At 33.8% G+C, this 7,778-nt stretch overlaps 1 non-coding gene across 1 annotated transcript; it reads left to right on the top strand.

The window, feature by feature from the left end:
* The first annotated feature begins 7,336 nt into the window (after positions 1–7,336).
* Positions 7,337–7,441, top strand: LOC114823824 (small nucleolar RNA snoR2/U65). Its single transcript, XR_003771771.1, has one exon. It is a non-coding gene; the product is annotated as a small nucleolar RNA snoR2/U65 (small nucleolar RNA).
* Positions 7,442–7,778: the final 337 nt, after the last annotated feature.

Genomic DNA, 7,778 nt, shown 5'->3' with positions numbered 1-7,778 from the left:
CTCAAAATTCCAAACCAGTTTGAGATCAAAGCTGTGGAAAGATAACAAGATCATCTATCTCCAAAACCAGATTTGCGTTCTTAAACTCTACTCTGTCTAATTTTTACTTTGCCATACTTGTCATGTTTATTCGTTATTTGTTTATGTGAGTTTATGCTTGAAACATTGAGGACAATGTTTGATTTAAGTGTTGGGGGGGGTAACCATTTTGCATGAAATTCGTAGGAGTTTATCACCCATTACTTCTAGTGTTGTACCTTGCTGTTTTAAGTGTTTTAAAGCTGTTTTGGAGTGTTTCAGTGTGTTTTGACATAAAAATTTGAAAAATTGTTTTGAAAAACCCAAAAAGAGTTGTTTTTGTATGTTAATTTGTGTCTTAGGGTACCTTCCAACACAATGATGAGGATTTGGTTTTTAATTGCATGATTGTTAAAGAAAGTTATAAACATGGATGAAATTTTGATTTACTCTTTGGTGTATGCTTGGTTGTGGTTATAATTTATGAATTCACATGCAATCATAAAGGAAAAAATCAGTTTTGTAACATGCTTGAAAGAAGGAACTCAAATGTACGCTACAACCTTGTGAGACTTGAGCCTAAACGTTTATTTGGAGAGTTAATAATCTGTGCATCATTGTTTTCTAAAGTCGTTGCATGATCTCATTATTCTTTGCTTGGTTGCTACTTAGAAGGCGTTTCATCAATTAGTTCCAAATGCTAGAACTCATGCCTATTTCATTCAAAGCATGTTATTGATTTGCATAATACATATTCAAGATGAAGTTGTGTAGTGACCACCACAGCCAAATTGCCGTGCCCTATTTCGTTATGTGTTTAAGTTTAACCCCATTGAGCCTTGTGTAGCCTATGTTCTTTGTTAACCCACACTATCCTCACCTAGCCTAGATTAGGACCATCCATACCCTTGTTCTTGAAGCATAGTAAAACATAATTTAGAAGGAATTCCTTTTGTTGAACTTTTGCAGAAAAACAAGTGTGGGGGAAGTGATTCTTGTGTGTGTGTGTGTGCCAAAGTCCTTAATAAGGCACGGGTAGAAAAGAAAAAGAAAAAAAAATTCGTGGAAAATAGAATGAAAAGAAGAAAAGTTGTGAAAAAGAGCCCTAAGTGTTGCATGAATCTTCCCTTTGTATTTAAAAGTTGATTTTGCATTCTAAAGTGAATTCCAAAGTGTCTATTTCATTGCTTTGCTTGCTATCGCTTTAAGAACAATTGTTATTCCTATCCTTTCTTTATTAGCCAATACCCCAAACCCCGTTACAACCCTTGACTTCTATCTTGAGTGTTATGTGTTTCAATTTGTGGAGTTCGAATTTGGTATGAGCATATGGTGTCACTGGTTCGCATCTACGTAGTAGCATTCCATTCATGAGATCATATCTAAACATGCTTATTAATACCAGAAAATGCTTTCTTGTTATACATATATGTGAGTACTAGTTTTCATGTTTACATCAATCTTCTCACATGTACCTAGTGTAGGGTGTGTAGTCAGAAAATCTAAGTGAAAATTGAGTGCATATCTTGTAAGGAATTGGGCAAATTCTCTAAGGCATGTTACTACATTCAAAACATCGTTTTAATTGGTTAAATGTGAACTAGTAAGTGGTGATTGTGATTAAGTATGTGCTCAAGTTTTAAGTTGACTAAAATCTGTGGGAATGATGATTTTTAACTTGTCATGTGCGTTGGAAATCCCTGAGGCAAACGTTGGAAGGTTTAGTTTGTGTTTTGTTTTCTTTATTTTGCTCGAGGACTAGCAAAAGCTAAGTGTGGGGGTATTTGATAAGCTCATATTTATATATATTTTACATAAAATTCACTTGTCTTTTCTTAGTTAGTTCCTTATATTTTTGAGCTATTTACTATGTTTTTGTGTTTTGTGTGATTTATCAAGCAAAGAAAAGAAAAGTAGCACAAGTGAGTTATTAAGTAATAAATTCGTCAAAACTGCCTGTGCAGATTAGCTGACTTTGGAAGCATGTTACAAACAGCTCAGAATGAATGAGAGAATGAGCCTTATATGCTTGGAAAGCTACAGATGTCTATTTTCTGGAGCAATTTACGGATTGTTAATATCATTTTTCTACAAGAAGTTATGGGCATTGTAACACTGAAAGGTTCAGAAAAGGGCTAAGCAGATTTGGCTAATAAAGTGAGAAAGTAAAGGCACTTGTTTTGTGTTTTGCTTTGTCATCAACACTCAGCAGCAAATGGGGTTATGATTGCACTTATTTGGCTTTGGAGCAAGTGGAAATGCACAGCCAGAAGATGAACAAGGCACATGGAAGAAACATGGACAGCACACACACAAAGAGAAAGGCATGGCATGGACAGTTTGACATGGGCAGAAAATGGGTGGATTGTTGGCTGAAATAATGAAGAATATGTGTGTGCAAATGCAAAGGAAAAACACACACACATGGGCAAAGGAAACACACACACATGGGCATAAAATGGGTTGATTTGTGGCTGAGATGATGGAGGTCATGTGTGTGCAAATGTAAAGGGAAACATGGACATCACACACCCATACAAACTGCACATGCAAGGAATTGAAGTGGTCCTCTCCTTAGCCTATAAATACATCCACCATTCCCCTTCCTAAGGACAATCTTGATCCATCAAAAGAGCTTCATTCACAAACACAATTTCCTTGTAGTGACCTCCATCCATTCATCTAGCCATACTACATCTCACCAATCCATACACTTTCATCTCTTAGCCGTGCAAATCCATTCCATCCATATATCCATACATATCCTAGACACTTGTGCTACAACAAGGTGGTGAAAACAAAGGTCCTTGGCGTTTCAAGCTTGGAACTTTGGAGCGTTTTAGGTGTACTTCGTTCTTGCTTTCAATGTCTACATTGTTATTGTCTAATTTTGTTGCAATTATGAGTGGCTAAACCCCTATTTAGTTAGGGGGAAGTTTGAAGCCATGAACATGCTTGAGATTTGAATTGATTTCTTCCAATTGTGATTTGATAAGTTGTGATTGCAATTCAATTATCTATTTTATTCATAACTGATTCTTGTATGTTTATTAAGGATGCATACTTAGTTTTCATGCATGAATTAGATGCTAGAATATAAATGAGTTTTACCTAATCGTTACAAGTTTATAGTCATGAGTAGCGAAGGTATTTTATCACAATCGCGTTAATTGAATTCTTGGCAATTGTATCATGCATTCATAGTTATAATTGCCTCGTCAACACTTATGATTTTCATTGAACGTAATGATCTCTGATTGTATCTCTATTATGCATTCATATAGGGGACTTTTAGAGAATGATTTGGGTTGTCGCATGCATTCATCCAATTCAATGAGTAAAGGAAAATCTGAGGGTTAATTTGTGCATCACGGTTAATCTGGGGTGTTGAGCATCATAGTTTATTGAAAAGCAATTGGAAATCAATTCATATACAAGTGTGTCATGTGTGAAGAGCGGACCTCTAACTAATCCATCCATCATCTTATTTCTTAAATTCGTTTTACAATCTGCCTAGTTTTATAACTTGTTTGTTTGTTTCAAATTCATCAAAACTAAAATCCCCCTTTTACTTTCTTGTTTCAAAGTGTTTAAAATTTGTTTTGTTTGTGTTTTAGAGTGTTTTGAGTCAAGTCAAAACCCAAATTTCGTCCAAAGTTGTGTTAGAGTCAGAAACTGCCTAGTTTGTGTTTTTAGGCAGTTTTGAGTGTCTTTAAGTTATTTTGAGTCTTGTGAACCTGTTTTGAGTTCTTTAAGTCTATTCAATCGTCTTTAACTTTGTTTTTATGTTTTTGAGTTAGTTTAGAAGTTTTAGCAAGCCCTCCTAATCCCCGGTTTAGAACGATCCCTACTTGCATTATTACTACAATTTGACAACAAGAGGGTTTAATTTGAGTGCTTAACTTTCATCGCATCAATAAGGAATAGGAAAAAGCTTAACTATAGATTAAACCCCTCTGTGGCACAATCGTATGATAAAGAAGTTCGATTTATTTGTGGCGTAAACAAACGATCTATTACTTATTTTTTCAATATTGAAGAAGTTCCTGAATTTAAATCTCCTTCGAATACCGATGGTTTAATTTAAATCTCCATCAGATCATAGACCAACGACCCATTTGAGGAGGGCTCGTCCTTGGCGAACTTCTCCCCCCACAGCGGCGGCCTCTCAAAGATCGCGTCTTTCGGTGACCTTGGTTTCGCTGTATGTGGCCTAAGCGGCTGGTTCTCTGTCGACGTCATGATCTTTTGAATTTTTTGGGGTTTTTGAATTTTGGGAAATAAAATTTCGAAATCTATGAAATTTCTGGGGGTTTCTTTTTCGGCTTGAGAATGAAACTAGAGAGATTTATTACGGAAATTTGGGGAAGAAGAAGAATTTGGAGGATTAGAGAATGAGGGTTTAGGGATTGGGAGGGGTGGTGCACTGGTGGTTATGGAGATTGGAGGAGATGGAGGCCTTGTGTTCAGGTGGAAGAAGAGGGGATTGACCCTTTTTCATTTTGTTTTAATTTAATTTTGTAAGGAGTGGACTGCCACGTCAGCTCTTAACGGAGCAATGGATATAAAATGGAACGGAGATATTATATTGAAATAAAATAGTACGTGAGGTATGAAAGTGATTTTTTTAATGATGTTATATGATGTTGCAATAGCCATAAGTGGAAAAATGTAATTCACCCTAAAAAAAACTTAATTCGTTAATTTGTCAATGTCATGGATAATGAACCAGTTAACAATTGATGGCCATGGTGACGTAGTATGTCCAAATCAAACTTTCTATTCTTTTTTTTCTTTTTTTTTTATAAGTTAAACAATAAAATAAAAACGAAAAAACTTTCTCTTTTGTTCAACCGCTTAAACCAATATTAATGAAACTCAATTCAAGAATAATGTGGTATTGTAAGTGTGTTAGCCGCTATGGAAAGAAAATTGCATGTGCATGCTTAATTGTGTGGTAAGAAAGATTTAGGAGCAAGTATGGAGAATCATGAGAGCACAAAACCCATAAATGTGCTAGTTTGAAGACAACAAAATACATGTGCAACCAGTGGCGGATCTAGGAAATAATATTAGGGGGGTCAGTAAAAATAGAGCGCATAGTGCGCAAATTTTTTTATACCATAAATAGCATGCATATTGCCATTTGATCAAGTTTTCGTAGGCCTAAAGTCATTTGAAAATGTATACTATAGACATGTTAATGTATGCAAGGGGCAGCACCCAAGGTATTCACGGACATTCATCGGGTTTTGGTAGGCCTGAAGTCGTTTGGAGGGCAAGTATGAAGCCAACTCTAATCTTCAAAAGGGCAACACTCAAGGTATCCATGGACATTCACCGAGGTTTGAAGGATCAGCACGTAAGGTATCTATGGATGTTCATTGAAATTCGGGGGGTCACCTGACCCCCCATGCCCCTTAATGGATCCACTAGTGTGTGCACATACATGGAGAAAACAAAAAGTAGAAATGTGCAAGTAAGTTGATAGCAGGAAAAATACGCCAATAGCTAGCTAGTAATATAGCTAAAAAATTAAGAAATGTATGGCGTACACGTATACTGCAGACAACTAGCTAAGAGATATAGCACAAGAAAACCACGCAGATTCCCAGGATTTGAAGATCGAATGGTCCTCGCCTATTAGCAAAGTTTTTTCTTCTTCTAATTTCTTAGTCAACATTGTGTGTGATGGAATCTCTTATATATTTTGACACAAATGCATGCATGTTATTATAAAACCTGATAGTTTCTTACACGATCTGTTAATATGAAACGAAAATAATACGAAAATAACGAGTTTCGGATCAACATAACAACTAATCGGGTTGTTATCAGGTCACCCGTTAAAAACGGGTCGTTAACGGATTTACACTCGGGTAACCTGTAGGTAACACGTTTCGACTATTAAGAAAAATATTATTTTGATGATTTTAAACTTAAACTACTAATAAAAACTTACCATAAAATACAACAACCATAATGTATATATTGTATGTTAAATATGTATTATCGTATTATTATTCTATATAAGTTTAAAAAATTTAAGTTTTATATATTTATTTTTATTGTGAGATTTTTACTTGATTTGTTACCCAAAACTTTTTTACCCAAATTTGTTTTACCCTCTCTCATACACTCATACTCATAAATGTTTTATTCTCTTAAAAGTGAAATTAAAATATTGTAAAACACATTAAAAAATAAAAATATTAAAATAATCTTAAAATACCAAACACATTAAAAAAATCATAATAATTAATGTACAAGTGTAAAAAAGGGAAAGAATATATAGACAATTGGGATTGCATCCTCCACGCATAGACAATGGTTACATCGGCGTTTAGATTTAAAACCTTTCAAACCCTCATGAATAGTATTTTTTATTTGAGTGCAAAACTAATAAAATTCATAATAATCATTGTAGAATGTGAAAAATGTAAAATATATACACACACACACACACAATTACTCGTAATGACAAGCTTTACAACTTTGTGAAGCGGTCAACTCTAAAATCTAACACCATAATCCATAAATCTTAGATTTAGACTTAATCTTCAATCGTTGTTTACGCCTTATTCTTCTCATTGAATTTTGTTTTTCAAATTTTTTTAAACATGATATTTTAGCACATTTATAAAAAAATGAATAGTTCGAATCATTGATATCATGTTCTAATATTTATATTTAACTGAAATATGAGTTGATGTTATATAGTTTCTAGACACTTTATAAACTCCAAGCAATGTTTTTACTAACAGTAAACTCTGAATGTAATATCAGCGACCTAAACCGTTCATCTTTCTGCATCCTAAAAAAGATTATGTTTTCAAAAAAGAAGATCTGAAAAGACAAATTTGGTGAGAAGCATAAATGTAAACGACAATCAATAGTTAAATTTCGATCTATAGTTTAAGTGATTATAGTGGCAAATTTGAAAGTTGAGCCCTTCACGAAAGTTGTAAAGCTTGTTAATTAGTACGAGCGTTTATATAATATTTTTTTTTCAATATTTTTCACACTTCTACGTTAATTAATATTTATGTGATGCTTGAAAGACAAATGTATTTTTATGTTTCAAGTAATATTTATGTGACAATGTGGTATGTGTATACTATTTAGTATTATATTTTTCATTTGATTATTTATTGGCTTAAAATATATTTTCTTTAACAAGTAACGGGTCATGTCATATTACCTATTAAAATTAACGAATCAATTTCTGGTCGGGTCATATACCCGTTTATTTTAATGGGTCTTACACGGCACGACTTGTTAAAATATGACACGAAATCGATAGGAATACATAAAACACGACATGAATCTCAGGTCTAATTATTTCTCATTTCACATTCTGATAGAAACCTGTGGATCCTAATTTTTTACTGGTCCATGGAGCCGATTTATTGTGATTACATTTTTAAATTTTCTTAATTTTTATTATAAACCACAAATTGGTGGCTAAGTGGTAAATGGAGGATTACGAGGCTTCCTTAAAGCTAAAAACTAGAGGTCTCAGGTTTGAAACCCGCTTCTACAACTATTATCCATATGGGTAATGCTAGGGAAACCAAAATTTTAAATCAAATTTGCAAACCAAATGATGTGTCACTAATAGAAAATAAGCACGTTATTCAACGCTGTAGTAATGAACCATTCATCAACAACCATATCATTTGATTTGCAAATCTAATTTAAAATTTTGGTTTCCTAGCATTAATATTAACGAGGCAATTTCTGGTCATGTTATATACCCA

This window comes from Malus domestica, chromosome 17 (assembly GCF_042453785.1).
Source record: "Malus domestica chromosome 17, GDT2T_hap1".
Classification (NCBI taxonomy): Eukaryota; Viridiplantae; Streptophyta; class Magnoliopsida; order Rosales; family Rosaceae; genus Malus; species Malus domestica.
This window is presented reverse-complemented; position numbering and strand designations above follow the sequence as displayed.